General features: G+C 40.6%; 1 long non-coding RNA gene across 1 annotated transcript; it reads left to right on the top strand.

Moving 5' to 3' along the window:
• The first annotated feature begins 5608 nt into the window (after positions 1-5608).
• On the top strand, positions 5609-6706 carry LOC110536624 (uncharacterized). The gene is made up of 3 exons (XR_002475492.3): positions 5609-6193; positions 6394-6459; positions 6604-6706. It is a non-coding gene; the product is annotated as an uncharacterized LOC110536624 (long non-coding RNA).
• The last annotated feature ends 1569 nt before the right edge of the window (positions 6707-8275 follow it).

Raw genomic sequence — 8275 nt, 5'->3', positions numbered from 1 at the left:
GGCGCATGCTTATTAGTAACTGGGATAAGCAATTTCATAAATGTGCCAAGTCTGTTTGCTCCTCATTACACAACACGGACCAACACATATTCTTTACATCAACAACATAGGAATCACTACAAAACGTATTGTACAACCTCTTATTCGCTATATTAGGCCCAGCCTTTGGAACTTTGTTTTTCCTAGTTCTGGCGACTATATTGTGATCACTACATCAGATGGATCTAGATACTACTTTCAAGTACATTTCTGCAGCATTAGTAAAGATGTGATCAATACATGTTGATAATTTCATTAATGTGCTGTATGTAACTACCCTGGTAGGTTGACTGATAACCTGAACCAGGTTGCAGGCACTGGTTACCGTTTGAAGATTTTTGTTGAGTGGGCAGCTTGATTAGAGCCAGTCAATATGTAAATCACCCAGTAAATATACCTCTCTGTTGATATCACATACATTATCAAGCATTTCACCCATGTTATCCAGATACTGTTAGCACTTGGTCTATAGCAGCTTCCTCTAAGAATGGGTTTTAGGTGAGGCAGATGAACCTGTAGCCATATTACTTTCACAGTATTTAACATGAGATCCTCTCTAATCTTTACAGGAATGTGGTTCTGAATATAAACAGTAAAACCTCAACCACGGGCATTTCTGCATTTTCTGTATTGCTACCACTGTCTCATCAAAGGTATTATCTAAGTGAGTTTCAGAGAGAGTCAGACTATGAATGTCATATGTTACTAGAAAATTATTGATTTCATTAAAATTGCTTCAGGATTGGTGGGTCCCCTGTGGGACGGTTGAGCTAACGTAGGCTAATGCGATTAGCATATGGTTGTAAGTAACAAAAATGTTTCCCAGGACATAGACATATCTGATAAGGGCAGAAAGCTTAAATTCTTGTTAATCTAACTGCACTGTCCAATGTCCAGTGGCTATTACAGATGAAGAATACCATGCTATTGTTTGAGGAGAGTGCACAGTTTTGAACATGAAAAGTTATTAATAAACAAATTAGGCACATTTGGGCAGTCCTGGCACAAAAATCTTAACAGAAATGCAATGGTTCATTGGCTCACACTAAAACTTTGCACATACACTGCTGTGGCCAATATCTAAATTGCACTTGGGCTGGAATAATACATTATGGCCATTCTGTTGCATTTCATAATGTTACAATAACTAAAAAATGGTTGGTTTAATCTTTGTACTATCTTTTACCAGATCAAATGTGTTATTCTCCTACATTCCTTTCACATTTCCACAAACTTCAAATTGTTAAACTTTCAAATGGTACCAAGAAAATGCATATCCTTGCTTCACGGCCTGAGCTACAGACAGTTAGATTTGGGTATGTCATTTTAGGCGAAAATTTAAAAAAAGAGGCAGATCCTTAACAGGTTTTAATGAGCATTTCTCCTGTCCCAAGATAATCCATCCACCTGACAGGTGTGGCATATCAAGAAGATGATTATTAAACGGCATGATCATTACACAGGTGCACCATGTGCCGAGGACAATAAAAGGTGACTCCAAAATGTGCAGTTTTGTCACACAACACAATGCCACACATGTCTCAAGTTTTGAAGAAGCATGCATTTGGCCTGCTGACTGCAGGGATGTCCACCAGAGCTGTTGTCAGAGAAATTAATGTTAATTTCTCTACCATTAGCTGCCTGCAATGTCATTTTAGAGAATTTGGCAGTACGTCCAACCGGCCTCACAAACGCAGACCACGTGTAACCAAGACAGCCTCCAAAATCCAGCCATCCGGACAGCCACTGAAACTGTGGGTTTAGACAACCGAAGAAGAAACCGACTCAGGGAAGATCATCTGCGTGCTCGTCATCCTCCCCATGGTCTTGACCTGACTGCAGGTCTGCGTTGTAACTGACTTCAGTGGACAAATGCTCACCTTCGATGGCTACTGGCACGCTGGATGAGTGTGCTCTTTACGGATGACTTTTCAACTGTACCGGGCAGACAGCCTGTATGATGTCATGTGGGCGAGCGTTTTGTGGAGATTAAAGTTGTGAACAGAGTGCCCCATGGTGGGGTTATGGTATGGGCAGGCATAAGCTACTGACAATGAACACAACTTTATTTTATTGATGGAAATTTGAATGCACAGAGATACTGTGATGAGATACTGAGGCCCAGTCGTGCCATTCATCCGCTGCCATCACCTCATGTTTCAGCATGATAATGCCCATCTTGTAAGGATCTGTACACAATTCCTGGAAGCTAAAAATGTCTCAGTTCTTACATGTCCTGCATACTCACCAAGATATGTCAACTATTGAGTATGTTTGGGATGCTCTGGATTGACATGTACGACAGCGTATTCCAATTCCCACCAATATTCAGCAACTTTGCACATCCATTGAATAGGAGTGGGACAATATTCCACAGGCCACAATCAATAGCCTGATCATCTCTATGAGACGGAGACATTTTACGCTACATGAAGCAAATGGTCACACCAGATACTGACAGGTTCTGATCCACGCCCCCCAACCTTTTTAAAGGTATCTTTATTCCCAGTCATGTGAAATCCATAGATTAGGGCCTAATTTATTTAAATTGACTGATTTCCTCATTTGAACTGTAGCTCAGTAAAATCTTTGGAATTGTTGCATGTTTAGTACATTTCTGTTCAGCGTACATTTAACAAAACTAAAAGGTCTAAAGATTACTTTTCAACATTGCCTGCTCCCAAGCATTCTCACTTCTTAGAAAAACTTCATATTGCAGGGCTTCCCTCATGCCCCTTTTCATGACAGAGCTAACGTTAGTCATGTGAGTGCTACCTAGCTAGATATACCAACGATGACAATAAGCCAGCGAAGACCAACAATACAAAACAAATGGACTATAAAGCTACAAAGGAGTGAGTGGAGTTACAAACGGACTATACAAAACAAGTTAAATGTCTTACCTGTGATTAGATGTTTTCCCTGCCAGGTCCCCACAATTTCCCTCTCTTTCACACCGAATTGCCTGAAGCTACATGGATGTTCTCACAGCCTCTATTTCCCTCCGTGGAAGCATTGCAAATCGTAGGTCGGGAATTTGGACCTGGTTACATTGAACAACACAATGTTATTTTGTTATTTCTGTAAAACAAAAAATCTTAGACGAAGTTGGCTCTTTTACATTGGGGGTCAAAGGGAAAGAAAGTTTGTTTTCTCCAATTTGTGGGCATGGTTGAGGGGAATTCCTTAGAATGACATGAATACTGACTCCAAGTATGTATCATGGCCTTAATGTAGTAATCAAACAAAAACCGCATGTTGACATGAGCAGTGCTCCATGATGAGATGTCTGTAATGACACCCAGGTTCAATTTAAATGTTAGTTTTATTTTGGACTGTAATCTGCATTTCAAATGAGTTGTTTCCACAATTATCATTTCAACCAAATTACGTTGAACCAATGTCAAATAGACGTTGAAAGTGTGTCTGTTGTCTTAGAAAACAAGTGCTAGTTCATAAGTAATTTCTTACATCAATGGTTGTGTGATGTTTACTATGAGGAGATTCTCACTGTCACATCTGCTCCTGCTACGCCCTCTGGTATTCATCCGGTGTCTTAACCTGCAGTTACTCCCCCAGTACACTCTCTCTCCCTCTAGTTGTGATTGTGTGGTTGGAGACAGGTGTGCTGGAGTCAGAGCAAATCCCTTCCAGCTGCAACTCGTTCCATAATCAAGACCTCTACAAATACTCAGTCCTGCCACTTCCACTCTGCCAGATCGTAGTCTCTGCTCAGTCAGTTATTATTCTAGCCATTTATGATTACTCAAGATCATGTTACTCTGTTGTAGCTGTTTCCGTGCCTGACAGTTAATCCTCTCATTGCAGTTACCTCTCTGTCTCCTGTTCCACATCTCACCACCCAACTACCTTGCTTTGGTTTTTACTCACCATCACCACCTTGGATTCCCCTCAGGATCTGTTTACCTTGTTGTACTCAGCCAACCTCAGTCTCCACATCTGATTTTTCTGCAACTCATCCAAGCTTCCCCGGATCTGCACTCCATGTCTCTCTGTGTAACAAATATTTTGGTTCAATCATCCCTGTTTCCTCATCTGAGTCTGCTCTTGGGTTCCCCTGTGTCGCTCCGCTTAACTCTCGCTCTCTCCCACCATCTCTCTCTCTCCCCCTGATCCTACTCCCCATCTATCTCTCTGTCGGTCCCTTCCCCCGTTGTGTACTATTTCCTTCTAATGTTCAGAACATGAGGCTGGTTCCATGACATCTGCCAGTAGATAAGAAGCAGTAAAAGAGTACTTGAGACACGCTGCTTAACCATTTCTGTATGTCGCAGGGAAATGAGATCCTCTTCATCACAGCTGGAGGGCTGTCTTCACTGCCTGCATTTTGTCAAGGCTTTATTTCTTATTTAAACACGAAGGGTGATATTTTGACATGCATAAATGAAAAGATATGGCCACGATGTCCACGTTGTGCAGCTCACCCTGAACTATTATAAATAACATGAGAACATCTACTTCTGCTAAGCTTCCCAGTAAAGCAATGAAAACAAGGTAAAAAAAGTGCTCAAAATAGCCCACGTTAACATATGTAGCTTAACCGGGATGTAAACTTAATTATGTACAATGTTTTAGAGAAATAAGCTTTTTGTGTGTATGGAACATTTCTGAGATATTTTATTTCAGCTCATGAAACATGGGACCAACATTTTACATGTTGCTTTCAAATTTTTGTTCAGTGTTGTTTTGTAATTGACTTAAACAAGCAGACAACAACAACATTGTATTTGAAAAAGGTGACGTTTTTTGCTGTGAGCCAATTGGGTAACCATTGGGTTATTTTCCCAACATGCAGTTTGGGCTGCATAGTTCAATTTAATAGCAATTGGGACTAATGTACATTTTTGGGGGCAATATTGCCGAGCAACGGAGTAGGGTCTACAATATCTGCGTGTACTACATGCCGCGCCCACTACATGCTGCTCCACACTACGCGTCACTTATTACACTGCCTTTGAGGCTGCTAACTAGCTTGGACACCGGCACAGTGTCCTTTTCCCCCAAAGCCAAAAAAAGCACTGCTTTTCTGCAGTTATTTTAACGTTACGGCGAGGGTAAAAACTACCCGATAGTGCCATGCGAGTTCAGTTGGTCACACTTGCTAGCTACTTCCCTCGTCGTAACGATAACGGAACTGAGGGAACGTAGTGTTCGGCAGGCAGGGGCGAAGGTGTCGAGCTAGCTGTCTGCCTCCTTCTTCTGTGGGTTTTTTCGGTGGTTGGTATCTAATATTGGTGCATTACCGCCACCTACTGTGCTGGAGTGTGGGCCAGAGACAGCACTAGAAGCTTCAATGCCAGTGGGTGCTGCATGTAGTAACCGCAGATAGACATTATTGGAGCAGTGTTGCAGGCAATGGTTACAGCAACATTTTGCCATTGAAAATGAGTAACCTTTCATTATCTGGGGAGTTTTGATCAGCAGTGCCACCTAGTTAGCAATGTTTTGAAACCCTCCAATCAGAGCACAGATATTTGTCATGTGATCATTCTGCCATTTTAAAATATCTTGGAAAACATGGGGACCATTTTTGAGCTCAAGTGAAAAAATCAACTCTCAGTGAAATGTTGGCCATTCACATCTCAGTTGTTTCCCCACTACAATATATGACCATGATGCGTTAATACATACATACTTTGTTTCCGTTTGTCATGTTTAACTGACAAATATGCATGGTGGGGTGCACACTAATTGGTTAGCCTGCTAACAGGAGCTCATGCAAAGTCAATGAGACATACTGGCTAAATTGGCTAGCTAGCCACATAGATTGTTAGCTAGCTATATCCATTTACATGTTGTTTTCTGTTTTAGATGTGTGTATCACTGTTTTCTGTCCAGGTAGGACACATTTTGTAAAGAGTTGTTGCGTGTTCTAATTTCAAGTGCTAGTTTTCAACTTATCAAATGTGGCCAACAGCTGCGATTTATATTTATTTAAACTGAAAGTGGATTACTCTGGTCAAGTCACAATACAGTACGTTCTAAACTAATCTAGTGACAAACACATTTTGCATTGCACCATTCGTCCACATGGCTGCTGGTTGAGTTGTTCTACCACCAGAAAAATAAAATCGAATCAAATGTAGTTTTTGTAAGGACTCAAAAAACAGAGGCAGTGGGAGAACCTATTCAAGTAAGTAAATGCCTTTTGAAAATGTAAAAGAACTATGCATTACAGTACTAGAAGTATGCCTCTTTGTAGGCTAACTCAACTGAGCATTACACACTGTTTAGCTAAGGGAATTACATGTCATCAGCTAGTTAACTTTGTATAAACTAGCTATCGTGATGTAATCATTGTAAATTAAAAAATGTCTCCAAATGCATTTTTAGATTGCAGCCAAGGAAGAGAGTGAAATTGCAGCTCCAGCTGTCAGTAAAGGATACCGGATAGTGCAGGTAACTGTAGGAGGACATTATGAAAAGATTCTCCAGTTCCAGTCCCTAGAGAAAACCTTTGAGGCCAGAGAGATAATTGCAAAATAATATTCATTGGTGTCTAATTTTAATATGATGAAGCCTGTTTCTTTGTGATGTTTTCAGTCCTCAGATACGAAATGTTGTGAAACCCTGTGTTTGCAGATGAAGAGAGAGGTCCCAATGAATGTCCAAAGAGACCAATGATATAGAATTTACAGGATTTACCCCACTGTTTCACACAGAATGCTCAGACTTTTCTGTTTCCATCTATGCGGGCTGGCATGCGTATCTCACTGGGCCATATCTCCGCTGGACCTGCTCTCACTAGGGGCCAAAGCCAGGCCACAAGGACTTTTCAGCTATCATTTACATAACAATGGCTAACTGTGAACTTTAACACCTTCTCTCAATTGCAACTTAGTATACCAGCGGTATTTGATCAATTGAATCAGGTGTGTTATTGCTGGGCTGAAAAAGAAACAATTGTAATAGGTTTATGCATTGTGTGTGATGTTGATGACAGTTTTTTGTATACAACATTTGCTAACATAGGTAGGCCTACCTATATGCCATGGGTTGTATGTGTAGGCCTACATATGTTAGCACATGTATACAAAAAAACTGTTTAACATCACACACAATGTATGAACCTATTATGATTGGAGCAGGCCAACTCTGCTGGAGGTCTGCTGAGTGTTCTGGGATCTGTTTCAGCCCAGCAATAATACACCTGATTCAACTTTAGCTTCAGTAATAATTGCCTACTTTTTACCACCCAATTATCTATGGTTGTTTAGACTGAGATGCTTAATCTTTACATACTAGTTCTTATTTGTACATTTTGTAGTGATGATTATTTGAAGTGAAGTGTTGAAACTGAAAGTGCCAATGTCGATTAATCACATATCTCAATCCTGCAATAAAGAAGGGAAGGGTTTTGTCTCTGTGTCTCTGTTTCTTTGTTGCATTCTCAAATTAACATTTCCTCTTTGTCTGGGGTTGAGTTCTCCAATTTGTTTTATTTGATTGTCACTCTGTCTCAGTATATCAGCAGTCTTATTATATCAGCTATCTGAATCAATTTTGCAGCTTATCATATGGCATGCATTGCCAATGCAGCCATATGCCTACAGTATAATGGTATTACTTGCCTCATGGGGATCTGTCACCTGAAGCAGAGAATAGATAAACCCAGGCATTGCTTACATGTTGAGCTTTATGTCCTCAATTTAAAATGATAGCAGTAGACAATGTATATGAGGCAAACCATATACCAGATGTTGTACATGCCTTTTACTCTACAACAGAGGTCACCAACTGGTCAATCTCCAAGAATGCCAACCCTCGACTGGTCATTCTCCCAGCAGGTAGAGTGTGCAAAGCTGTCATCAAGGGAAAGTGTGGCTACTTTGAAGAATCTCAAAAATATTGTATTTTTATTTGTTTAACACTTTTTTGGATATTACATGATTCCATATGTGTTATCTGGCAGTCTCTATGGGGGTGCCACAGGGTTCCATTCTTGGGCCGACTCTCTTCTCTGTATACATCAATGATGTCTCTGATCCACCTCTACGCAGACGACACCATGCTGGTGTCTTATATGTATAATCTATTTATTCCTGTCCATGTTACTCTTTACTCATCATTTCTCCAGTGTCTTATACCCCTTTCTGTTGCTAGCAGCATTGCCCAAAATAATTGTCAATGTTCATGGCCTTTAGAAAAGAGCTGTCGCCAATGACTTCTCAACCAATCTCCTTGAAGATGGCGCTGTATTGGAGATCGGACATTT

This window comes from Oncorhynchus mykiss, chromosome 11 (genome assembly GCF_057628025.1).
Source record: "Oncorhynchus mykiss isolate SJ-2025 chromosome 11, ASM5762802v1, whole genome shotgun sequence".
In the NCBI taxonomy this organism is placed as follows: Eukaryota; Metazoa; Chordata; class Actinopteri; order Salmoniformes; family Salmonidae; genus Oncorhynchus; species Oncorhynchus mykiss.
Note: the sequence above shows the minus strand (reverse complement) of the source record. Positions and strands in the feature narration are given on the sequence as shown.